General features: G+C 45.8%; 2 non-coding genes across 2 annotated transcripts; both read right to left on the reverse strand.

Annotated features, from left to right (window-relative positions):
- Positions 1 to 3419: 3419 nt before the first annotated feature.
- On the reverse strand, positions 3420 to 3583 carry LOC142443825 (U1 spliceosomal RNA). Its single transcript, XR_012783570.1, has one exon. It is a non-coding gene; the product is annotated as a U1 spliceosomal RNA (small nuclear RNA).
- Positions 3584 to 21504: 17921 nt separating this feature from the next.
- On the reverse strand, positions 21505 to 21667 carry LOC142443814 (U1 spliceosomal RNA). The gene has a single exon (XR_012783561.1). It is a non-coding gene; the product is annotated as a U1 spliceosomal RNA (small nuclear RNA).
- Between the last annotated feature and the right edge of the window lie 6201 nt (positions 21668 to 27868).

Raw genomic sequence — 27868 nt, forward strand, 5'->3', positions numbered from 1 at the left:
TCACTGGACCATGGACCCTGGTTATCTGGTTGTCTATTTCATCATCTGCTTTCCCAGTCCAGCCACGAGTGCCTAAGAGTAGAGACTTACAACAGCTTTCACGTCGATCACTGGGCATCAAGGACTTAATTACCACCCTGCTCCCCTGTCTGTCAGTTCCTTGGATAGCATAAGGTCTAGTGTCGAATCCAAAGGAGAGAGGGAGCCTGTGGAAACAGCACGCAGGCTGGACTTCTCGGATGAATACGGGCTTCTTGGAGCCCTCTACAGAGTAGGGAGGTCCAGGGAACGAAAGGAACAGACCGCTGGCTATGCAAAAGACTCCATTGATGGGAGGGAGGTTCCAGTCTCACCTACATTCCTGGAAGTGGTCTGACGCTTGGATCTGGGAATAGAATGATGGGTGACTCATGAACTAGCCCTTCCCCCCCTTTGGTGCTCCCTTGCAGGCTAGTGGGGTGGAACAGATGGCCACCTAATCGGAAACTGCAGCCCAATGTGCTTAATTTGGTCAGTACTGAGGGGCTGGGGAGCTTAGCCCAACGTGAAGGAAGCAGGATGAGTTTCTAGGAATAAAGGTTGGTGGACTGATTTTTTGAAGGTGAAATGAACTAGCTCTTAAAGGAAGAGGCTGATGGTGGTCCCGAGGCCAAGGAAACCGCAGAGGCAAGAATGATGGGATGTGCATGCTCCTGGCTTGGGAGGGGATTTACAAGTAATTAGGTCGTACTGGAAAGTGAATGTGGGAGAAAAGATTTCAGGGTTGGGAAAGATCTAGAAAACGCGGGACTTGATCCTAAGGATGATGGGCTGAAATTGGAGGATTTTCAGCAGCTCAAATTTACGCTGTGAATCGTATTAATTAATGTATTGGTAGCTGTTATGACAGATAAATCCTGAAACCTCGGTGATTTTAGCAAAACACTATTTCTCAGTAGTGTATAATCTGTTACCAGCAGGAGATGTGCTCAGTGAAGTAATTCCGAGTCCTAGGGTGACACCAGCTTCTGTGGTTTTCAACACAAGGCTTTCAGAGTTGCCTTGGGCATGGGCATCCAGTCAGCAGGCCGTGGACAGAAACAAGAGAACTGGGCAAACTGTGGGTTAAGGATGAGGCAAGGGACTCTGGGTCGCCACTTGCATACATACGCCACTGTCCAGAAAATCAACCTACTCAGTTGTCTGACCACAAAAGACTATAAAAGAGACGGAAAGATATAGCCCAGCAGTTGCCTCAGAGAAAAGGGAAATCAGTTTGATGAATGGCTGATCCATCTCTCCTTCCACATACCCCTCTGGATCAGTAGACCATGGATTTAAAGAATCCAAGATGAAAGGGCTGTCACAGAAGTACAAAGTAGAGACGATGGTGATCTCACAAGATTGGAATAGGGAATAGGGATGGAATATAAATAATCCACTACCATCGATTCACTTGAAATAAATTGGCAGGCCTTGAAATGTAGATGGTGAAGAAGTGTGAGGGAGAGGAAGGCGATGACTTTAAACTGCCTGGCTGGGTTGATCTGGCCATAGAGAGAGACCTTATTGGGCAATGAGTACTGAGAGAGGGTGTAAATTATTGTACAGCTTGGGGATTGGAATAAGTATCGCTGGACTGTACATGTAGAAACTAGGTTTCACAATGTATGCATGCAAAAAAATAAAATTAGATAAATAAAATAAATAAAATGCACACACACACAGAGCCCAATTGGGAATTTTAGGAGCAGGAACATGTTTGGAAAGAGTGAGGATGGGTGGAGATGATAAATGATCCCAGGTTAGGGAGGGGACTTAGAAAGCGAGATCAGAATTTAACAAGCCACATACAGATGAGTTCCTTCTTTAAAGGGAAGAAGAAGGAAACAGACATAGCCAGATGGGAACAGAAAACACAAATATGACTCTCCAAAGGGCCCCGACAGCAGTGTGTTGCAGAATAGTCCCTATCCCTGATTTCTCTCCTGGAGAGCATCCAGACTTAAATGCATATACTTTGACCTTCGTCAAGTGGTAGGAATCATACTTGGTGCTGCGGCTGTCTCTCTCTCAACTCAGGAAACTCAGAGTTTAGGAGGGGGAGCGCTTGTATCTATCCCAGGTCTTCCCAGAAGTGTCCCACTCAAGGTGAGTTCTGGGTGACCAGGAGGGGCATTTCCTCCCATGGACTAGGAAGCCCACTGCTGCAGACTGAACACTTTTAACTAAGCGTCTTTCTTTCTTTTTTCTGGGAGACGACCTGATACGATGAAAAGAACACAGACTTTAAAGACAAATAATGAGACAAATCAACTAGTAGTAACTGGTAGACCTTGGGCTATTATTGTTTTTTATGTATTAGATGAGAAGGCCAATACTGATTCATACGGTGGCTCTACTGGTACAATACCAGAATCAAAGGGGTGATTTGATATGTCATATACAGTGCTGCATAGAAAATGATGATGGTGGTACTGGTGATAATGACAGTAGCTAAGAGATAAATAGTACTTCCTGTTGCGTGGTGATGTAGTATTTACATCTTGGACTGCTAACTAAGAGATCGACAGTTTGGAGCCAACTGTTCCATTGGAGAAAGATGAGACTTCTCCTTCCATAAGAAGCTACCGTCTCAGCAATCCACAGGGGGCAGTTCTACCATGTCCTAGAGGGCCTCTTGGAGTTGGGATCAACTCAGTGGCAGGCTAAGGAACCCTCGTGGCATAGTGGGCTACACATTACAGCTCAAGGTTGGCCTTTCAAAACTATCAGCCACTCTGAGGTGCAGAGATGAGGCTGTCTACTCCCAAATATATTTACCCTAAGGAAGTTCCACTGTGTCTTAATGGTGACTATGAGTAGGAACGGACCTTATAGCAGAGAGTGAGAGACTTCCATGTGGGATTTATTACAGGTTCTTTACAGACACTCTCTCCGTGAATCCTTAGAACAATCCTCTGTATCTGTACAAACACCGCTCTCTTTGAAGAGCTAAGAAGAGCAGCAGCAGAAGCATCCGTTTTGAAGCTGTGAGGAATTCTGGGAAGGCAATGCAAGGCTCAGTCATGAATGTACCCCTCAGAATGTGCTTCTTCAGGGACTAGGAGACAAGTGGACACACACACATGCACACACACACACGTCTCTTGTCCACTGGACACTGAAGAAGTGGCCAGGCATGTTGAAAAGGGAAAATACTTGTGAGAAAGCAGAGAAAGGTGCCCTTGACTTTGCAGGTATCACGTAGTCCACGCATTCATCAGCCAATCTCCTCTGTGCTAGGCCAGGGAGGGGGTAGACTAGCAAACCTCTCTCTCTGGTGTCCAGGAGCCCCTGTCTGGTGTTTGGAAGGGCAGAAGTACAGACAAGAAGACATTTAAAAGAGTTTTTCACGCATCCTATTACAGCCATAGATTTTCTTTCTTTTTTTTTTTTTTCATGGGAGAGCGGGAATGCAGTCCCCCTCTACCACAAATTCTGCAGTCGAGTTTCCCACAATTGGGGAAGTCGCAGGGGTCAGCACATCCGGAGTGCAATGGGTGAGCCTCGCCCTGGGAAAACCACCTTCGTGACCATGGTATCTCCCCTGCCAGCCATAGATTTTCTATGGGTGTGAATTTTTCAGGCATCCAAGGAGGTCTGGTGTGTAAAGTGGGGCTGCTTCTGGTGCATGGATGGGAGACGTGTAGCCCTGCTGTCAGACAGAATGCATTGGAAAGTGGACTGATACAGATATAGTTATGTTCACATTTAACACCCTATCACTTTTTCTTCCTTTTGACTTTTTAAAAATTTCTAGTTTTCATTCTTTTTGACAGAGGTTGTTCGCTCCTGAGCATTTAATTTTTGTTGGATTTTGGGGGTATGTTTTGCTCTTTTTGAAATCCATCTATAGAGATAGTGACAGAATTAATTATTTCTTAGGGTTGTGGCAGGATCATTGGAGAGAGAATGGCATCCAATAATAACACGCACGAGAATGAAGAAAATGTTCTAAACGTGTGGTAATGATTATACAACTTTAAAAAATATGTTTCAACCACTAAATTGTATGTTATATGTCAATAAAACCGATCAAACATTTTTAATGCAGAGTTGGTCTACTAACTAGAAGGTCAGCTGTTCTAACCCAGCAGCAGCTCCAGGGAGAACGACGCAGCTGTCTGCTCCGCTAACTGTCCACAGCCTCAGAGACTGAACGGTGCACCCCACGGGCTGCTGTGAATGGGAACGGGGTTCGGTGTTTGGTTTGTGCGGCATCTGTTGTCTTCCTCTTCAGTTTCCCTTTGGGAAGTACCACTCACCCTGGATGGGTTCCTGCCTTGGCCAAGGGCTTATCCTGTGACATTAGTTAAGTCAATTGGGTGCTCCTTGTCCATAATTTCCTTCTCTGGTGAGCCAAACCACCAGTTACCACTGACTCAATTTCAGATCAGGTGACACCTGGGTGTCAGAGTAGGACAGTGTTCCGTGGGGGCTTTTCAAAGGCTGCTTTTTCAGACACACACAGAGCCAGGTCTTTCTTCTGAGGCACCTCTGCTAACGACCAGGCATGTTCACATTTGTGCCATGCAGAGACTTACACAGGAGTGAGCAATGGCTGGCGCGGCTTCACTGGGGCACCAGTTCTCTATACTGACATTCCTCTCGTCCCTGGATCTTAGGGCCTTGAAGCTGCCTGGTTTCCTTAGTCATCCTTTGAGAACCATATCATTTACCTTTTCTGTTACAGCCTTGCACTGTCCCATATGCTTCATCTCCCCCCCTCACCCCCCACATGCAGACTTTTTATCCCCCTGTAATGTAATGTTTGCAACCAAGAGAAATCAAGCTAGCACACGCGCTTCATTTCACACTTCTGTCCTGGTTTTTCCACTTATGCAACGGGGCGAATAAAACGGGCTGCTCACCCTCAGGAGGGTGTGCAGATGAGAGGTGTAACTCGCTGAGGCTTTAATCTGCTTTAATTTCTTATGCAATTTACAGCTAGTGCGAATCATCCTTCTGAATGTTAGCCGTGCTTTCAAAGAAGGACTTGCTTTCTCCGCCATAAAGCAACTTTTCATGGCGAGCAGGAGAGAATGCGCTCCTTGTTTGCGGGCTCTCTGTAACCCGTCCAGGGACTGATCCACGTTTGCTGTTGACAAAGCCGCCATTGAGGATGGACGTTCATCCTGATGGAGGGTGAGAAGCGACTGCAGGAGGCGGGGGCGGGGGAGGTGGGAAATACATTGGTCACACTGCTGCTCTGTGTACTGACGCGCGAGGATCCTGGCGCATGCGGACTCAGGTGCTTATTTCATTAGCATTTTATGCTGGAGAGTTACATTCTTACCGCCGATCGAAACAAAAATGTCAAAAAGAAACCCCGACACCATTTAGAACAGAGTGAGATCGTTTTAGCACCTTTGAGAATGATGATGGCCTGTACTCTATCACAAAAATCACAACTTCTTGTAAGGTCGTTTATGCGTTCTAAAGTCCCTGCCTTTGGTCTTGGGTCAGATTGGAGACTGGAGTAGCAGGAAGATACAAATTGCCATTGAGGTGTTTCTGACTCATATGATCCCTCCCACTGGTCAGAGTAGAATTGTACTCAGTGGTTACTTTTTCAGAAGTTGTTAGCCAGGTCTCTCTTCTTAGGCACTGTGGAAGATGATTTTATGCCAACTTGAAGATGTATGGAACTGTAGGGGTAGAATCCAACCTGTCATTCAGGTTGCAGCTGATGGTGCTTCCTTAAGGGGGTAAAGTTCTCATAAGGAGGGCCCTGGGAGCCTCCTTCTCTCTCTGCCCTTTGCCTTCCTGCCTGCTGGGGCTCTGCTACTGCTCTACGAGCTGCCCATGCCCTGCCCTGTTTGCATCAACCTTGGGTTCACTCTGCACTCATCGGCCTGTGATCGTCCTGCATGCTGCCTCATTGCGTGTGGACGCATGAGTCTGAAGAGAGAGTTGAGTTGCAGTGGGTTGGGATGTTTTCTTCCTTTATAATTGTCTCTTGATATAAAACTCATTCTTGTGTGTAGACGAGCATCATTGGATTAGTTTCTCTAGTCACCCTGGCCTAACCCACGCACATCTGGGTGCATTTGAGCTTCCAAGCATCCCGTAAGTCGCCAAGCACACTCACCATTTACAGCTGCGCCGCTCCCCTTCCCCGCTGTACTGCCAATACTCGACATGACTTTTGAAGATTTTTAAAGGAACCATTTTTATAAGATGCAAACCTGAGAACAGCAATGCATACTCACTTGAGAAAAGTTGGGGGTGCAGAAGTTGAGAAAAATTAAGAAAACTATCAATAATTCATTTGTCTTGCTACCTTAAAACAACCACATTTGATCTGCTCATTTTTCTTTTACTCATAGTTATTTTGTTATTTCACATGACTTGAAAATTTTATACATATATATTTCATGACAAGTTGTTCCATTTTTAATGGGAAAAATGATTACTGCTAATTTGCCTCTGGGTTGGCTTGAAGGTTCTTTGGGCCACTGGTCCGGATAGGACTGTCATACATATCTTCCACTAGGACGTCTGGTCTCTTTGGGTGTCCACAGGCTGGCTGGTCTCCATGTTCCATGATGAACAGAATGGACTTTCCCCTATCATGGTCTCTCATCTCTCAGGAGAACAACACTCGAGAACAACACTCAAACACAAACAATCAGAGTTGATTCTGACTCATGGTGCCTGCCACCCCCACCTGTGTCAGAGAAGACAATGCATTTGCAAGAGTAGATTGCCAAGCCTTACTTCCTGAGTGCACTCAACCCTCCAACCTTTTCATGAGCAGCTGAGCACATTAACACCTTGCACCACCCAGGGACCCTTCTAGGAGACCACCCTAGCTTTATTTCCATGCTGTGATAAGATCCCAAAGAAAGGAGAACCCAGGAGGCTCAGATTCAGCTGACACTTTGCCACGGCCACCACAGCTATTGGCCAGTGCAGGGGTGTGGTAGTCACATAATCTTGTGGCAACTTGAGGGTATTATTAAGAGTGAAGGGGTGGGGTTTAGCCTGTAAATCAGGTCATGGCCTGATGATGCCTCCTTGTGGGCATGGCTTTCTCCTGAGGATTCAGGAAACTTCTTTCTCTGCCTTTGTTTTCTGAGAACCTCTCTCTATCTCTCTCTGCTTCACCTTCCTGTTGGCTAGCCCTGGGGCTGAGACCTGCCATTACTGAGAAGCTTCCACCGGGATTGGATCCACAAGACTTTGCACCCATCAGACTGTGATCTTCCTACATTTTTTCATCATTGTATGAGATTGTATGAGTTTGAAGAAGGATTTATGGACTAGTATTGGACTTATGGGGTAATATCAGACTTACGGAGTTGATCTGGACTGGGATGGAATACTTTCTTAATATAAAATTATTTTTTGATAAGAGCTCTCTCTCACATATATTTGAGTGTCTCTGGAATTTTTTCTCTAGTCAACCTGGCCTAACACAAGGAAAGGGCTGGAGAGGTCGGCACTGCATCCAGTGGGACAGAACATCCAGTGGAGAATTATCGCTCATCTCTGTAACCCATCTCCCAGAATGATGTAAGCTCATTTCTGTAACACCCCACAGACATTTCTAATGACACCAAAGCATTTCCCTGAAAGTTCCCGTCAGAAGCAAAAGTATGGCTGTTATGTTTTCCGATTGGCTTTGCTGGGGCAAAACAAGCTTTGTGTGTGGGAGGAACTTTTATAATGGAGCAATTAAAACAAATCTCAGTTGGGGATCACAATTTGTTTAATTTTTGCACAATATTCTTTTAATTTTTCCTTCTGCATGCTTTCAAAGCTTGTTGCAAAAGAAAGAAACCAGGTTAAATTCTCATTGTCATAGAAACCCAAACCAGAGGTCAATTCTAACTCCCAGCATCCTATGGGACAGGGGAGGACTGCCCACTGAGTTTCCACGGCTACAGTGTTTTTCCTTAACAATTTGCCTCACTTATTTTTTTTTATTTTTTAAATATAGTTTTAGTGACATATCATTCACCATAGTTTAATCATATTAGAAAGAGTTGTACAATCATCTCTCTACCATAAGTTCCACAACATTTTCTTCCCTTTTGTATTTATTTTTAGCTCCTCACTTCCCTCCAACCCCTGGATGCTCAGTATGCTCTGAATCCGATTACTGTCTATTTAGCTTCACTCATATCCTGGAAAACACACAGAGAGAGCAAAAAGGAAAATACCAACCATAATAGTAAACCAGAGGGGCGGGGTTGGGGGTTCGTGGTAACTTAAGGGGAAAAAAAGGAGTATTAAACACTAAAACAAATTTAAAATGAGTCAAAAGGGAAATCAAATAATCAGGTATCACATTTTAATCTGACCGCATCTGCCATGATCCTATGATACCCTTGAACTGCTGGCAAGGTGGCTCACACCACTTGACTATGGCGAGAGGGGATCCATCAGAGGCCTAATCCATTTAAAGAGATGCTGCACGAGGATTTTGGGTTCCCACTGTCATCCCTTGTCTTCTACAAATGACTATGGGTGTTCACAACTTAAGCTCTGATACCATTCCCTTCTTGGGATTCTGCTTTTAGTATTTGCAATCCTCGGATCACAGAGGCTGTGTCCTTCTTCCATGTGAGCTTAGTTGATGCCTCACTTAGATGGCTGCTTGTTTGAAGATCAGTCTTTAAGATCCCAGGCGCTACTCTTTCTGATCCAGGTCATAAAGCTTTATGGAAGCCGATGACCACCTCTTTGTCCCGCAGAGCACCTGGTGCGCTTGAAATTTGATTCAGAAACTGAGTGCTTATTACTGCACTGCCTTTTCATTGACATAAGAATACTTCACTGGTCTTCCACCAAAATTGAGTAGCTTTTAAATCTATCATTTATCTATCTATCTATCTATCTATCTATCTATCTATCTATCTATCTATCTATCTATCCATCCATCCATCCATCCATCCATCCATCCATCTATCTATCTACCTACCTACTATCTTTGCTGAGAAGAATAATAGAAGCCACTATCTCCAGCATTTTGTGAAGGCAATTAACATTATGAAATCTTTGTGGCAGAAGGAAGGGAGCAGGCGAGAGAAAGTCAAGGGATCTTGAAGTGAAGGAAGGTTAGGGTGCTGTGTGCTTGATCATGTTCTAATTATCCACAATTCACACTGGCCTTGCATAGACTTGAAGAGTCCATAATTAATGACTCAGATTCAAGCCAATGCTTTCCTAATTTGACTATAGAACTCATATCTATTTATAGAGCTATATAGCTCGATTCAGTGAATGCCTTAGAACAAGAGTATCCAGTGGGAAGTCTTGGGGAAATAGGATTTTACCTCGGAGAATAGAGTTCAGACACCTGTATGACTGGGGGACCTAGGTGGCACAAACTGGCAAGTGCTCAGCCTTCTTTTGAGTTGGAGGTTCAAATCCAACCAGAAGCACCTCAGAAGCAACTCCTGGTGACTTGCTTCTCAAAACCAGCCACGGTGAGCCTTCTGAAGCACTGTTCTACTCTGACACATGGGGAGACCCCAAGTCAGAACCAGCTCGAACACACTGGTCTGGTTTGGATTGGGAGAGGTTGCCATTGGTCAATCAATTGGTCAAGCTGTGGTCAAGTCAATTCTGACTTCTCATCAAACCCAAACAAAACTCACTGCCATCGAGCTGATTTCGAACTACAGCGACCCTATGGACCATAATGGAACCAAAAAGCTCTCTGCTGACTCACAGTGATTCTATAGGGCAGAGTAGAACTACCCTGGGAGTGTCCAAGACTATAACTGTTTATGGGAGTACAGAGCCCCGTCTTTCTCCCCAAGAGCGGCTGGTGGTTTAGAACTGCTGACTTTGTAGTTAGCAACCCAATGCCTAGCCAGGATTCCAACTAGTGACTGTATAGTGACCTCATTTAGCATGGTATTATTGTCCCATCTGGTTTTCCAGGCTCACATCTTTGTGGGAACAGCTCGCAAACCTTTCTCCCATTGAGCCATGGGAGGGTTCGAACTGATGACCTTTTAGTCAGCAACTGAGTACTTGAACTATTATGCCAAGAGGAGCTGATCCCACAGGTTCAATAGAAAGTAACTGCTTTGAAAATGATGATGGCAACAAATGGACAAATGTGTTTGACACAATGGATATATGCATGTATTTTGAAAGAGCTGTATGAGCCCCCAACAAAATGATTAATAAAAAAGAAAGTAAATGTTTAGAAAAGAATGATGACAATATATGTACACATATGTCTGATACAATTGCTGTATGGATTATAACAACAACTGTAAGAGTCTCCAATAAAATGATCTTAAATAAAGGGAAAAAAAGACTGGTGGAGTCCTATACATAGCAGACAGGGCCATTCCTGAAATCATGCTGAAGCTCGACTGTCAAAGACATGAGCGCGGTCAGCGATCCCGAGGAAATGCTCACCTCCTCTTTTCTCTTAGTTGTCTTTGCACAGCTAACCCCAGGAGCTGTGAGGGCTTATGATCAGGGAAGAACTCTTCCCAGTCCGCAAGAGCACACTGGCATCTCTCTGCCAGTTTTTCTGTGGACGAAAGAGGATGCTTTCTGCTCTCATAAAGATTTATCACATCAGAAACCCACAGGGCCCTAACCTGCCCTGTAGGATCGCTGTGGGTTGGCATTCACTTAATGAGTGTGATGACCTCCTGAGGATTGAGGCTCTTTCTTTCTTTCTTTCATTAAATCATTTTATTGGGGGCTTGTACAACTCTGATCACAATCCATGCACACATCCATTGTGTCAAGCACATTTGTACATTTGTTGCCATCATCATTCTCAAAACATTTGCTTTAGACTTGAGCTCTTGGTATTAGCTACCCAATTTTTTACCCTCCCTTCCCCCCTCCCCACTGAAAATTTATAAATCATGATTTTTCCATGTCTTATAATGACCGATGTCTCCCCTCACCCACTTCTCTGTTGACCATTCCCCAGGGAGGGGGCCATATGTAGATCCTTGTCATCGGTTCCCCCCTTCTACCCCACTTTTCCTCCACCCTCCTGGTATCATCACTCTCACCACTGGTCCTGAAGGGTTCATATGTCCTGGATTCCCCATGTTTCCACTTCCCTTCTGTAAGGGGATGTTCAGTTGCCTACAGATGGGCTTTGGGTCCCCACTCTGCAATCCCATCATTCATAATGATATGATTTTTTGTTCTTTGATGACTCCTACCTGATCCCTTTGACAGCTCGTGATCACACAGGCTGGTGTACTTCTTCCATGTGGGCTTTGTTGCTTCACAGCTAGATGGCCAGTTGTTTACCTTCAAGCCTTTAAGGCCCTAGATGCTATATCCTTTGATATCCAGGCACTATCAGCTTTCTTCACCACATTTGCTATGCACCTGCTTTGTTTTTAGCAATTGTGTCGGGAAGGTGAGCATCATAGAATGCCAGTTTAATAGAACAAAGTGTTCTTGCATTGAGGGAGTACTTGAGTGGAGGCCCAATATCTATCTGTTACCTTAATCCTAAACCTATAAATATATGCACATAGATTTATTTCTCCATCATCATATATACATATATTTACATATGTACATGCCTGTATTTAGACCTCTATAAATGCCCTTTGCCTCTCAGTTCTTTCCTCTATTTCCTTTGACTTTTCTCTTGTCCGGTTAAACTCTTTTGTTCCAAGTGAGGCCTGCAAAGCAGCAGCCTCAGCACCATAGTGACAGGGCCTTAGAAGGTCCCACCTGAGCCCACTGAATCTGCTCAGCCTTTAGAAAAGAGATGTAAAAATGGTTCCATAATGAAACAAAATCTAACTCATCACCAATATGGAGAAACTGACTCATAACAACCCTTTGCGACAGAGTAGAACTGCCCCTTTAAGTTTCTGAGACTGTAACTCTTTATGGGAGTAGAAAGCCCCATCTTTCTCCATTGGAGTGGCTGATGGTTTAGAACTACGGACCCCATGCATCACAGCCCAATGTGTAATGACTATACCACCTGGGCTCCTTAGGATGGTCCCTAGTAACATTAATATTTAGGAGCAGCATCCCAGAGGGCACTTCGCTAAATCAGAGACCTTCTTCCTTTTGGCCAGCACATCCCACGTCCTTCTTTGGCCTCTGGGAATTCTGTATCAGCTGCTACCATGTCATGCCAAAAGAATTACCTGCATATATACATTGCTCTTGTTCCTTTTAAACATTGACTTGGGCATGGCCAGTAGTTCACAATCCCGGCTTGGCTAATACACCCCACTGCTGACAGAAGGTTGGAAGGTTGAGCTTATTCTCGGAAGAAAGGTCTGGTTTATCTACATTTAAAAAAAAAAGAAAGAAAGAAAAAATGAAAAGACAGAAAGAAAATCACCCATTGAAAATTATGAGCTGAGTGATTCATTGACACCTGGCTTGCATTTGAGATTTTGAATTAAAAAAAAAAATGCAGAGGCAAAGTGTGAGAAGATAGGCAAAAGGATGGAGAGGCAACCTGAGCGACAATGCAAACCAATCCTGACGGCACAGGGACGGCTGTCCTTGCTTTGCCCCGCTCTGGTTTCACTTGTGAGTTCTCAGACTACCAGTCTCGGTCCACCCTAATTCTGTCTGAGGGAAATGCCCTCTAAAGCCTGTGCGCTGGAGAACCTGTCCAGGATCCCTGGTTTCAACACCTGGCCTATTCTCACAAGCCCCCGCCCCCCTCACTTACCCCCCCTCTTCTCCCTCCCTGTCAGGGAGAAGCTGTGGAACTCTTCATCATTGCATGGTTAAGAACACGTGAGACAGGACACTTGGGGGAGGGAAAGCTCCCTCCATGTTCAGATTTCTTATGTTTTCCCCAGATGACTGCTGTCTATTTAAAGGAAGCCTCCCTCACTTCAATATTTGGCTCAATGACTTTATTGAAGTAGACTTTTCTGTAGACCAACCATGATATGATATAAGGCACTGGATTCAAGAATTATGAGGACTTGAAGCATGAGGGTGTAGTATTTCTAGCTATAATCTTTGTAAACCTCACCAAATGATGGGTTGGGATCATGTAAATAGGGTGTTTGTGGGTTGGTTACTTTTCCCCTCCTGCTGGGCATAAACTGAGCTGTCTCAGCAGCAAGAACCATCGTTACTACCATCGCAAAAGAAGAGTCAGGAGTGGAGCATATCATTTGGACTCAGAGATCCCTAAATCTCCTCAATCCAGATGATAGCGCTAGGATGCCAAGGAGTGGCACAGCACCAAGAGCTCAAGACAGATGGATGGGCTTGCCAAGGGTGGAGCGAGTAAAGCTGAGTGCCTGTGTGAAGAGACCCACTTTCAAAGGGGGTGCCTCTGGGCCACTTAATTAAGGGAGCTACATTTGCTGATCTGAGGAAGTAGAGCCTAGCATCTTCAAGCTGATCCAAGGAAGTAGAGCCTAGCGTCTTCAGGCTGATCCGAGGAAGTAGAGCCTAGCTTCTTCAGGCTGATCGAGGAAGTAGAGCCTAGCGTCTTCAGGCTGAGGCTTATGAGGAAGTGGGGTGCGCTATGGACATTTTTGTGCAGCAGCTTTGAAAGAGCTGTACCCCAAGAATTCCTGAACCTGCTAACTTCCCTAATAAACCCTACTGTTGTGAGCACTGTCTGTGAGTTCTGTGTGGCCATTGGATTGGATAATGGCCCCAGCAGAGAATTGGCATGCGGGGGGAGGGATATTGGATGGCTGCTAATGAAGATTGGAGGGTAGGGGTATGTCTGATCTCCACCTTAGAGGTATTGGCTTTGGGCTGAAGTGGACTCTGATTCTCCTTCCACCTTGTGAAGTCAGAGATGGTCAGATGTGGGTTCCAAACTGTTTTTACAGGGAGCGATTACTTAATAGCTCCTGGGCTAAATAAATCTAATTTACATGAAGGCACAGGCTGTTTTGGAGACAGGAACTTAAGATGGCACGGGATGGAGGAAATTTACAGCTGTAAAGCACCAGTATTGGAAGAAGCACAGCTGGAGTGTCCCTGAGAAGCAAGGAGGCTGAGACAGAGTCTCAAGTACTTTGGACATGTAGCAAGAGGTATCAGTCCTTGGAGAAGGACGGCAATCATGCTCCGTTAAAGTCGAAAGTCACTTGAAAAGGAGGCAGACCCTTAATGAATCTACACAATGGCCACAACAGTGGGCTCAAATGCAGCCAGGGGAATGAGGCTGGTACAGGAAAGGGCAATGCTTTGCAGTATAAAGATAGGATGCGATGACTTGAAAGTGACTCAGGACACCTAAAAAATCACAACATGGACTTCCATTGAATTGTCTCATTAGCAAGGCCTGGAAACCAAAGACAAGCAAAATCCATTGCTATGGAGTCAGTCCATCCCAACTCAGAGACCCCATAGTGCAGAGCAGAATGTCCCTCCCCTCCCCCCACTCCAAGTTTCTGAAACTGTCATGTCTATTGCTACATCTTCTTCCTGTGAAACTTTTGATGGGTTTGAACCTCTGACCTTCTGGTTAACAGCTGAGCACTAACCACTGTGCTAGCAGGGTCCCTTAACCAGGCATTACCATGGGAGTAATTATAAGAGTGGGTTTTTCAAGAGAGGCTGTCTTGTTCCCACTTCACGGCTTGTGTGACCTTGGCCACATTTCAGAGATTACGTCTCAGGATTTCCATTAAGATTGAAATTGAGGAACAAGAATGAAAAGCTGTCTTTGCACAGGTGCCCACCCCCGCACACCCTGGCTTGTGGGCTGCCGTGCTAACCACTTTTTCAAATGGTTGTTAACAAACAAAACGGAACAAACATCACGCCAATGAGCAGGTAACAGAGGCCGCAGGTGGCCTGCAAAGCCGAAAGTAGGTCTTCTCCTGTCTAGGCTTTCTCCTCCGACAGAGGTGCCACCTCAGAAGCACACAGGGGCTGTGCGACCCTGTCCTGCAGGGTCGCTAAGATAATCAACTCAGCACTGCAAGAGTCTAGTCCAAGTCAATTGAAGAGTCTTTGCCAGGTAGCTGCTAACTGCCAGGCTGGCTGGTGAAGTTTACATGGTGGAGGGCCTGTGGAAGAAAATAGGAAGAATTGTCTCTGGAAAAGCCAGCGCTGCCAACACAGTTCAATTCTGACAGGTCCCAGGTCACCAGGAGTCCGAATCAGCTTGAGGGCAGCTGTGATTTGCTGGTGTTTTGGGTTGGTTTCCTCAAGTGTAAGAGCAAGTCTCCCTTTTCATTGTGGGGTGCCTGCCTTCCCAAACAGTAGCTCTAGAGTTCAAAACCAGTCTTACCTGTCAGGCAGGTCCAGGAGGGGAAGCAGCTTCCAGACTGACACTTTCCCCCTCCCCCCTTGCTTTAAACGTTTCCTTGTTGCAATGACTAAGAATTGTAGTTGCCCTAATTCTTAATATATTTAATTTTTCCAACATGAAATTGCAAGTAGAAGTAAAAATCCTGAATGCATTTGGAACTTGCTGACACCTTATTTTTTTTTCTTTTTCTTCCACAGGAAAAATCCGTGGCATCTCCTAGTTATTTTTATTGCATCTCATATTTATTTTTATTACATCTATAAATCGATTGGGGACAATAAAAACCTAGAAGCTTGAATATCAGGAAGGAAAAGAGGCTTGGTTAGAACTTGCCGGTAACTGTTTAAAATACAGATTTTGTTCCAAGCCGCAGAAACCCTATGTCCCAGCATTAAAAAGAAAAAAAAAATATTGTTGTTGTTTCTTTCATCATGGGCAGTCAGTGGGTTGGTGGGTCAGTTGGGGGTAGGCTGGTGCCTTTTCAGGGGATGGTGTTGCTAATTGCCATTGGGTTGGTTCCAACTCATGGTGTCCTTTTGTATCACCACGCCGAACTCCCTGAGCCCATAGCCCTTGAGTCAGCGCGGGCTCATCGCTACCCTCCAGGACTGGGTAGAATGGCCTGGGTGAGTTTCTGAGACTGCGCATCCCTGTGAGAGTAGAAAGCCCCATCTCTCCCCCCCTTGAACTGCTGGCCTTAGGCCGAGCAGCCCAGCTTGTACCCGCTCTTACTGGGTTTCTGCGACGGTTTTCCTGCGGAACGAATTCACGTGGTGGAAGCATTTTGGTCATCCGAGTAACTTTTATGGGGGAAAGGGACGTTTGGGGTAAGACGGTGTCTGCTCGTACACGCTCTCCCTGGAAACTGTGCAAGGTCACATGGCGGGGGCGCAGGAAAGTTTGCAACTGAAAATGGCTGCTTCGGAGGAGCATGCGCGCGCGCGCGCGCGCGCGCGCGCACACACACACACACACACACACACACACGGAAAACGGCTGGAAAGTGGAGTCCACCCTGGAGTCCGAGAGGAGTGCCAGAAATGAAAAGGGAAGAAGAGAGGGCGAGCCCTCCGAGAGCGTGTGTGTGTGGGCACCGGGCACCCAGGAGAAAGCCCGCCCTCCAACCTGCTAGAGCGCACCTGAAAGAGAGAGGGGCCCACCCTCAGTCTGTGCTACTGATCCCCTCCAACCCCCACTTGATGCCGGGGGTCAGTGTGATCGATCGAGGGTACTGGCTGTTCTTAGTGGCTGAGTTCAAGCCCATGGGGGACATCATGTTGCTGGTGCTCAGTGTGCACGGCCAGGTTGACCTCCCTGTGCCTAAGGGACCCTTTGTTTGCACATGCCCAGCTTTGGATCTTTCCCATTGGTGTCTAATGTGCGCCTGATTTCTTGTCACGCCCTTATTACGGCCTGATCATCTAATTTTTGTTTAGTTTCAGCATCAATGGAGGCAACCTCCTTCATCCCTAATCTGTTTACCTTTCATGATGACCTAGTTGTGTGTTGCCGTGGTAATCATAGTTGGTGTGTTTGACTCCATCTCCTGGCACTCTTCCGTGCAAAGTTCTGTTGTGATCCATAGGGTTTCCACTGGCTAATTTCTGGCCGTTGACTGCCACAGCTTTGTTTCTGGCTTGTCTTTGTCTGGAGACTGAACTAAAACGTGTCCACCATGGGGGAATCCTGCTGGTATTGGGCATACCAGTGTCAAAACGTCCGGGATTACAGCAACATGCCAGCCACCACCACAGGTAGGTGGTATGTTCAGGGAAGAGCTACTCTTTCATTTTCACAATTCCTGTTTTTCTTGTTCCTTCTTCCCCCGAGGGCCATCTTTAGAAATATGAAACACAGAAAAGGACACAGTGTTCAGCATTTATTTTCTGTCTATGTCCTGCTTTTGGCTTTCATTCCCTTCTTTTTCACAGCGTGTCCAGTAGCATCCACAGTTCCATCTGCAAGAGGATTGTATTGTTATTCTGGGTAGACTAGAGAAACAAATTCAGGGAGACTCCTATGTGTCTAAGGAGAATAATTCTACATAAGAAAACAACCCAGCCCAGTCCAGATCAAGTCCATAAGTCCTATATTAGCCCATATGTCTGCAAATTCCTCTTCAGACTCACAAAACATGCAAATGACACTGAATGTAGGAAGCTCACATGCCAGTGGGTGGGAAGGCTTGGGGATGCAGTGGTGTTGTAAGTATCTCAGCGTTGGCAGGGTCTCTATGTGGCTTCACCAGCTCAGGGAAATGCCATAGCTCCGTGTGTCTTGTTAGCTGCAATGTCTCACAGGGAGTTAGTCTGCATCTTGCCTCCAGTGAGCTATTTACCCCTTAGCACCTCTAAATGAGGTCATCAAGCTGAGACCTGATTGACAGGATAAACTCCACCCCTTTCCTCTTAATTTTCTCAAATTGACAACAGATTATATAACTACCACAAGCCCTGTCATCCAGTTCTGTACTCACCCTCTCACTCCCCCCATTTACTCATTAGCACATAAGGCCTTCCATGAGGGACCAGCTGGATCATCTTTATATTCTGATCACCCAATCTAGAGCTTGGCACTTTGGCTTACATACAAGTTTCTTATAAGAACCTAAAACCAAATATATGGGCATGAGGTCCTTCTGCCTCATAGCAACTCTGATGTGTAGAATGGTACGGCCCCTTTGGGTTTCGAGGCTGTAATCTTGACCAGGACATCTGGGTTTATTTTTTTCTCCTAAGGAGCAGCTAGCTGGTAGATTCAGGTCACTGACCTTATGGTTAACATCCCAGCACATCAACCACTGTGCCACCAGGACTACTTCTTAAATGGAGAAGTACAATAGGTCCAAATGAAAGAGTAGGAGAGAGAGAGCACTTTTTGAGTATCCAACATAAATATTTCATCTGAATCAACTAATGGTGTCTTCACTCAAGGGGCCCTAGGATTCCTATTATTATGTCCATTTGGACAGAAGTGAGGTAGGGTGGGGGGGGATGTACTAATATCTACTGAAAACTTGGGTTTCCCCAAACATCTTGGTCCTAGGGTTGCTGCTACAGGGACATAGTTGGGGGATGATAGTGATCTGACCTCAAGGCTTCTTAGATGTTCCTCAAACAATGTTGACACTTTTAAAGGCCCTGTTTCCAAATATGGCCCTCTTCACAAGTCCCGTGGCGTAGGATATCCCTATACTGTGTGTGTGTGTGTGTGTGTGTGTGTGAACATAATTCAATTCATTACAGCCACTAAGGCAAGGGTGAGATTCCCCCAAGCTTATCATGAGGTTGTGTACACAAATGATGTGATCTAGTTCCAGAATGGGAGGTGATGGCCATAAAACAGGATAAGACATTGACTTACCTCCTCATTCCCACTTCTCATCACTCTTTGCAGGTCCCCCAAGCCCATCTTCCCTGGTCTCTGAGCTTTTACATGCCTTATTATCATTGCCTGGAGGACTTTCCCACTCCGTCTTCACCCTTCTGACTCTGATGATAGTTTCAGCCTCCTTTTGATATCACTTCTCACAACTTCTGTCCATCTGACCCCAGCCTGGCCGGTAAAATTACTATCTCTTTTTCCTGTTTTCCCACTCAATCTCCATCATCAGCATAAAGGGAATGGTCAAATAATGCTTTATATGGGCAGGCATCTTTCCAGGGACTGGATTAGAACATACTTGATTGATCCTCCCACAACACCCTTCTAACAGGTATCACTGTGATCTCCATTCACAGATGAGGACAGCTCGAATCCACCCACTACCACTGAGTAGACTCTGACTCATTGCGACTTCACAGGACGAAGTTGAACTTCTCCACAGGGGTTCCCAGGCGGTAAATCTTGAAGTAGGCAAATAACCTTATCTTCTTTCCCAGGAGAGGTTGGTGGGTTTGAAACACCAAGCTTGCAATTAGTAGCTCATAGCACTAGCCACCAGGGCTCTTTAATTTGTAGTTCATAAACTTGAATCATACATTCCTGATATTTGCTTGGGCCAGTGCCAATCTCATGAAAGGATGGTTAACTGTCTGGTCCCTTATCAATTTCAGTAATAATAAGTTTTATTTAATATAAAAAACTTGGGCTTAAAGCAATGGAAGTACTGTCGATCCCAGCCTTGACATTTTACACAGTTGGTGATTGGGGATCGGAGTGGTTAAGGGACTTGTCCAAGGTCACCTGTCCAGGTGATCACAAACAGGAAGGCTTGCTGGCTGGCCCCCAGTCCTATGTCCTTTCCTCTACAGCTGCTCAAACAGAAACTACAGTGTCACATAGGGAGGACAGGGAAAATAAACACCGCCTTTGTAAGGGGAGAGATTAGGACTCCAAACAACATGGAAGGGCGCGTGGCTTCAGAGCTGCCCATAGCTGTGATCAGCCCAGGACAAGCGCAGCATGTCTGATGGGAGGGCCGGAAGCTACTCAGGCTGTCAGGAAAAAAGGTCTTTCTTCTTGTACTTTGACTCTTGCTTTGTGAATGTGGGCATATCTCTCTGCTTCTCTGCTCTCCAAACTCCTCCACTGTTTGATGACAAGGTCTGATTAGCTTGCTCTTGAAGGTCGCTTCTGACCCCGAATCCTAACATTCTTTCTCACTAGGTCAGAATGGTCCCCTCACCACTCCCTCTGCTACTGGCGGGACTCATCGGCTAACACAGTGCCTTCATGCCTGCACCCAGCCGCTCCTTCCCACTAACAAGTGTTCTCCGTTGCCTGGCCTTAATCGAAACCTTATGCCAATTTAGCACAAGTCTCAGCTCCCACGAGTGACGTTTGGATCAAGTCCAGATTCTTTTGCTTGTTATGTGACCTGAAGCAGTTGCTTAACTTCCCTTAGCCTCTATCTGAAAAGTGGGGCTAAGGCTTACTAAAAAATGTTTTTGATGGTGACCAGAAAATGCAATTAGATATGATGTCCATTACCCAATGGTGCCTGTAATATCATAGGTTAGGGGTCAACACATTTTTCTGTGAAGGGCCAGCCAGCCTATCCTATTTGTTTGCTTGGGCATATGGTCCCCCATATCTATCACTGTAGGGTGAATTCAGTTACCATCAGATGTAAATATTAACAAGTGACAAATGGATGGCTGTGTCCCCATATAATTTTATTTATAAAGGTGGCACATGTACACAGATGTCCAAGGTTCATCACAGCACTACTGATCATACCTGAAAGATAGACATAACTGAAATGTCCATCAACCGATGAATCCATGAACACAATGTGATACTTACATGCTACAGATTGGATTGGTCCCTCTGAAGATGTGCTGTACGTTCTAACCTCAATCCCTGTGATTATGATCCTATTTGGGAATGCATCGTTTTGTTGAGTCAGGATTAGTGTAAGATGTGCTTGAGGTCAAACTCTTATCAAATATATATATATATATAGCAGATCAGGGATAAGTAAAGAAGCAGTAATGGGGGAGGAAGGTGTCAAGCCACATCAGGACCCTTCAGGTCCTTCCTTCTGAGCTCTCACAGGCAGGATGCTCTCTGGAGTCAGCATGCTAGGTTTCTAAGCTGAGAGAAAGCAAGTTTCTGCTTCTCAAGGTTCCCCACTTGTGGTGGTTCTGTTACAGTACTATTAGATAATCAAGACAATACATATGAGTTTTTTAAAACATGTTTGTGATAAAGATGGAATTAAAAGAAAATAAAATTTTCTCATGGACCTTTCGAAGCTGCCTCCTTGTACAATGAAATATTAAACTGACACCTCATTGCCGCTGAGTTAATGCTGATCCATAGCAACGCTAAAGGACAGGATAGAACTGCCCCACTGGCTTTCTCAGACTAAATATCTAGTGGAGTAGAAATTCTCATTTTCCTCTCACTGAGCAACTGCTGGGTTCAAACTGCTGACCTTGTTAATAACCTAACATATAATCTCCTCCACCATCAGGGTCCCTAGTCTAAAAGAGAAATGAATCCTGATACTTGCTACAACCTTGACCAACCTTGAACATATTTTACAGAGTGAAATCCATCAATCAGAGAAGGACAAATATTACATGATCCCAGTCCTATGAAACATTTATAATAGGCCAATGTGTACATTTATTAGAGTTTATAATGGATGGGAGGCTGGGAGGAAGAGAGAGCCATTGCTTAGGGAGCAGTGAACTTGTGTAGAAGGTCATAGAGACACATGGAAGGGTTATTGATGGTTATACACCATCTGCGATTTCTATTCACACTGGTGGCCTGGTACATTATACCTTGGGATTCTTCTGATTTTTTTTTTTAAATCAGGGAGAGCGCAGAGTCCCCCGCTACCACAAATTATGCAGTCCAGTTTCCTCCTACATTTGGGGAAATCACAGGGGTCAGCACATCCAGAGTGCAATGGATGAGCCTCGCCCTGGGCAAACCACCTTCATGATCATGGTATCTCCCCTGCCAGGTAAGTATATACCTTGGGCTTCTAACTGCTCAGTTGGCAATTCAAACCCACCAGCCAATCCTCAGAAGAAAGATGAGGCTTTCTGCTCCCATGAAGATTTACAGGCTCAGACAACCCAGTGGGCAGTTGTACTCTGTCCAATAGAGTGGCTGGAAGCCAGCAATCTACTGGGCGGTAGTGAGTTTGGCTTTGAGTTTTGAGGATTGTGAAAGGCTATCGTTTACAGTGGGATCCCGAAATGCATTTCTTGGTCTCCACATAGGTTCAGGATCTGGAGTTTTTTTCTGACAACTGGCCTTCCATGTGAACAGCTTTGCCCTCAGGCAGAGTATGTTTGAAAGTGGATTACTACCACATCTCCAGCCAGCTCAGGTTCTTAAATTATTTGCTCAGCATATAGAAAGAATCAATATTATAAGAGGATATCATTTAGCCCACACATTTCTTACAGTTAAACCATGAAGTAGTCCTTTGTTCTGTTCCCACAACTGCCTCTGCATCCGTGCAGAGGTTCCCATGAGCACAATGAAGTGTTCTGGGATTCTCATTCTTCTCAAGGACACCCATAGCTTTTATGATTATGTGCTGTACAAACCATCCAAGAAGTTGTACTCTATGAAGGATGTAGTATCAGAATTGGAGGAAGGCTTATTAACAACCCGCTGTATGCAAATGACACAAACTTGCTTGCTGAATGTGAGGAGGACTTGAAGTACTTGCTGATGAGGAATAAGGATTGAATCCCTCAATATGGCAGATGAGTGGAAGGAAGGATGATGATTGGAAGGATGATGGTAAGGAAGACCCACATCTTCACAACGGGGCCATTCGGTGCCACCATGATAAACGCAGACAAGGTCGACATGGCCGAGGAGTTCATCTTGCTCATGTCCACAGTCAATGCTCATGGCGGCAGCGGTCAAGAGAGATCACACGGCGCGTTTCATTGGCTAAATCGGTTGCGCGAGACTTCTTTAAAGTGTTAAAGAGCAAGGCTGCTACTCTGAGGTGGACCTGGAGGACCCCAGACATGGCCTTCCTAGTTGCCCAAATGCACGTGAAATGTGGACACTGACTTAGGAAGAGTGAAGGAGAAAAGGATGCATTTGAATGATGGCATTGTCAAAGAATACCGACGGTCTCCTGGACTGCCACAAGAACAGACCAATCTGTCTTGGAAGCAGTACATCCAGAATGTTCCTTGAAATCACAGGTGGGGAGACTGTCTCCCGTACTTTGGATATATTGGCAGACGAGACCAGTCCTGGGAAAAGGCTATCATGTTTGGTAAAGCGGAGGGGCAAAGAAAAAGAAGATCCTCATCGCGATATTGACGCAGTGGCTGCAACAATGGGCTCAGACAAGAACAATTATGAGGATGGTGCAGGACTCGGCCGTGTTTCCCTCTGCTGTGCATCGGATCGCTATGAGTTGGAACCCAGGTGGCAGCACCTACCAGCAACAACCAGCCAACCAAAGGAGCGGCAGCACCACCTTCAGGGACTTGCCCATGGTGGCACTGATGGAGATTATGGTAATAAGTTTGCATAGTCACAAGGCATACACTAACTGCCTCAGAGGACCCTAAATCAATCTTGTTAATTTTTCTGGTGTTCAGAAGTGTTCTGCTCTCAATCATGGGCGCCTCCCCACCTCTGCAGTCCAGCCTGAAACTGATGAATTGCCCTTCAGGCACTCGTGATTATGTGGCAGTTTGCTTTGTTCTGTATATCCTATTTTAGGGGGCAACCTTGGGTACCGTGATGATTTCTAGCTCCTGGGCTGCCTCCCTGGTGATTTGTTTCTGTTGTCTTGGTTCTGTTCCAGACTACGGATGCATCTCTATAAATTCTACTGGAATTTTTCTTTCAAAACCATTTTATTGGGAGTTAATAAAGCTGTATTGCACCACAGTTCAATCACATCAAGCAGTATTTCAATTGCTGGCATCAGTTTCAAAACATTCTCTTCCTTCCTAAACTCTTGACACCAGCTCCCTTTTAGCATCCCTCATCCAACCACCACTCTACCACCCCCCCAATACCTTATTCTACTTGCTGTCCCTACAGGCTCGTCAATCGTAGATTTCATATACTGAAAACAAGATAACACAAAGTGAAGAGGGTGGCCCCGATGCCATAACAACATCTGGGATCGACCCCAATATGAACAAAGAGAAAAAACAAAATGACAGAAAATGTTAAAGACCAGATCAGGCCCAACATGCATCCGTGGAGGGTTGAGCTGACAAGATTCTAACCCTTCAAATCAGGTTTACCATTTTGATCTTCTATAGTGTATTTGAATTTCGCATCTTATTTTCTCTCGTCAGAACTAAAACTCACTGTCAATGCTGACTCACAGTGACCCTCTGGGAAGATTAGAACTGTGAGTTTCTGAGTCTATAACTCTTGATGGGAGTTATACTTGTGAGTTCCTGAGACTATAATTCTTGGTGGGACTAGAAAGACATGCCTTTCTCCCCAGGAGCAACTGGAGGTTTGGAACTACTGACCTCGCAGATTGCACCCCAGCTCATGACCACCAGGCCACCCGGGCTCCCGAGAACAGAAGAATGCCAGGAAACTGTAACGTAATCATATTGAAATGGCAAGTGTGTGGCACGTGGAGCAATGACATTATCCGGCTGCCTTTGAACTGCTCACCTTTCAGTTAGAAGCTGAGCACGTGACCATTTTGAACCCACTCAGAGGCGCCTCAGAAGAGAAGCTCGGCAGTCTGCATCCCCTAGTTTGCAGCCATGACAACCCCATGGACGGCGTGTGGCCTCTTCCGCAATCCCTGGGGTCAGCATGCACTGGAATCCCATCATAGGCAACTGGCGTCCGCAAGCAGAAACAAAACTAAAACCATAAAGCAGACTGGATTTGCATCCCCATGCACCTCTGGGCTTCCCAGCCCCTGAAGTAGAGGAAGGTTCCCTTGATTTCTACTGAAACCTGAGATCGGCTGTATATCTCTTTGATTTCCTGCCCATCTACCCTACATATTTGTGTATAAGCCGAGTTTTTCAGCACATTTTTAATGCTGAAAAATACCCCTCGGCTTATACTTAAGTGAGGGTCCTACTTACCTGTTTTGCCGTCTCTCCTGCTCATCTGTCGGCGCCTGCAGCCTTTGTGGGTGGTCCAATGACTGCCATCACCTCGCTTCTTTTCTCCCGCACGCCGGCAGCCTCTGTGTTGTCCGTGCTGCACCGGGCCAGAACCTGCCCGCTCTGTGCGCTGGTACCTGGGGCGCACCCGCATCCTTGACAGATGAATGAAGGATGCCGCCGCTCTTCTTCTCCCGCTCTTTTCCAGGGCTGTGACCCATGACGTAGCCTTTACAGTCTGACGTGTGCTCGGTCACGCCCCCTTGCTCTGCCCAAGCATTGCTGAATACAAGTACCAGTATATCTCTGGTCTTGGATATATAGTACGTTTAGTTACAGTACTTAGTGGGCTATATTTTATTTTCTTATTAACCCCTATCTGGACCCAGTGTTGGCTATGCTTGCATAGAGCAGCCTGTGTTGGGGCTCATCATATACACGCTGGGTGGAGTACGCACCGTGTGACTGCATGTGTTGTGCTAGCACTCCCCATACATGCGCTAACGCTGTGTATACGATAATGCAGCGCATGCAGTCACACAGCGAACACACAACGCGGTGTGTGTATTATGAGCCCTAGTGCAGGCTGCTCTGTGCAAACAGCCATGTCATCACATCCTGGAGTATCATCAGCCTATGTCAGGCCTCACACTGTACAAGCTGCGTTGTGTGCATGCGGTAAGGCAGCGTATGCAGTGATGCAGCGCATGCAGTAACACAGCGGGTATAGTTATTGTTGACACCATATGGTTTTTGTTGACTCTCTTTTCACTGACAGAACCAATTTACTGTTTTTCTCTAAAACAGTTGCCTCAATTAATTAATTGATGCCTCAATTAATGTAATTTTATTGGTATCTATTTTTATTTTGAAATTTACCAGTAGCTGCTGCATTTCCCACCCTAGGCTTATACTTGAGTCAATAAGTTTTCCCAGTTTTTGTGGTAAAATTAGGTGCCTTGGCTGATATTCGGGTCGCCTGATACTCGAGTATATATGGTATTTCTTTCTTTCTCAGGTGAGGGCTGTCTTCAGGAGAAGGTGAGTTCATTGGTGCCGCTTCAGCCGGAGCGCCAGGCACAAGCTATAGCTGATGAGCACTCTGCGTTTGTTGATTGAACCAAGAGACACTCACTCACCCTCTGGGGCAGATTCAATGGCAGCCTGGTGCCATGGGCCACTGGCACCTGGGGAGAAGGAAGTCCTTTTTCAGCCCAGTGACGTTGCATTGCCAGGAATCACAGTGCTGTGACCAGAGTGAGAAATCTGAGGGAGGCAGGGCGTGTTCATGGCTGAGGGAGGCAGGACATGTTCATGACTAAGGGAGGCAGGGCATATTTAGGGTATGTTCATGGCATGTTCGTTCATGTTCATGGCATGTTCATTCATGTTCATGGCTGAGGGAGGAGGGCATGTTCAGGGCATGTTCATGGCATGTTTGTGGCTACCCGCTGCAGCAGCCCTTGCCCTGGGTGCTGCAGAGGATCTGAAGGCAGGGTAAGGAGCAGTCGTGTCAGTTCACAGAGAGCAATAACAACCATAAAGAGAAAGGGCAGGGAGAGGAGGGAGCCAGCCCACCCTGAGGGGCGAAGTGGGAAATTGCTTACCTGCCTGGTCCGTGCTCTAGGAGCATGGGTGACAGGTGCTGCTTGTCACTCTGTGTTCTTAAGGGGAACTGGGCTTTTAGATGTTTCCAATGGAAAGCTCAGAGAATCCATTTTCATCTGGCAGCTAACCCTGGTGTCCTGCCGAGGGGCCGAGGAGAGGGGAGCTGGGGAAATCATCTTTCTGTTAATTCCAAGAACAGTTGAGCCTGCGCCTGGCCTCAGTATTCTGCAACTTCCCCCACTCCCATCCCCAATGCCACCTGGCTACCCACCCTGCAGGAAGGGCTTGCTAGGCTGAGCACAGTGGCTGAGGGTGACCCTCTGGGAAGGCAAGAGAGTTAATACCTTCTTCCTTAGACGGTTCTCCATATCGGCCTTCCAGATGGGGACCTGTGGGGATCCAGGATGGCCAGGGCTTTCAGAATCCTCTGGGCTTGGGTTTGTTAAAAGGGCAAACCTATCTGTCTTGGAAGAAGTAAAGCCAGAGGGTTTCTTAGAGGCAAGGATGGTGAGACATAGTCTTACATAATCTGGACATGTCAGGAGAGACCCATCCCTGGAGAAGGATGGAGGCGAGCTAAGGGGGAGGGGCAACCAAAAGAGGAAGACTCTCCACAAGTACAACAAAGGGCTCAAGACTAGTAACAATTGCGGGGGACGTTGCAGGATTGTTGCTGAATGATCTCCAGCTACACTTTATCTGCTCGTGGTACTGATGATATTGTTCAACACTTTTTCCAGTATGCTGGTTGCCTTTCTTTAGATTGGGCACAGATATGGGTCTCTTCCTGCAAGTTGACAAAGTTGTCGTCTTCCGGATCCCCTGGTTTAGGCAAATGAGTGCTTCCGGTGCTTCATCCGCTTGTTGCAACATGTCAATTGGTATTTTGTCAATTCCTGGGGTGTTATTTTTGGCCTATGCCTTCGGCGCAGCTTTGACCTCTGCCTTCACTACCCTTGGTTCTTGATCATAAGCTACCTCCGGAAATGTTCAGTTGCTTTTGGTACAGTGTGGTACAGTTGATTCCAGTAATCCATTTTCTTCATGCTTCCTGCATTATTCAGTATTTTACCGTAGAAACTTCCAATACTGCAACTCTGTGCATGAATTTTTTCCTTCAGTTTTTCAGCTTGATATACACTGAGCCTGTTCTTCCTTTTTAGATTTTCTCTTTCTTCTTCTATAAATCACTTTATTGTGGGTTCTCACAGCTCTTATAACAATCCACGCATCAATTGTATCTAGCACATTTGTACATTTGTTGCCATCATCATTTTCAAAGCATTTTCTCTCTACTTGAGCCCTTGGTATGAGCTCCTCTTTTTACCCTTTCTCCCTCACTCTTCCACTCTCATGACCCCTGATAAATTATAAATTATTATTATTTTCATATCTTACACCACCCGCTGTCTTGCTTCACCCATGTTTCTGTTGTTCATTTTTTGAATACCGAGTCTTTGCACATTTCATCATAATGCTTGACTGT

Source organism: Tenrec ecaudatus, chromosome 3 (genome assembly GCF_050624435.1).
Source record: "Tenrec ecaudatus isolate mTenEca1 chromosome 3, mTenEca1.hap1, whole genome shotgun sequence".
Lineage (NCBI taxonomy): Eukaryota > Metazoa > Chordata > Mammalia > Afrosoricida > Tenrecidae > Tenrec > Tenrec ecaudatus.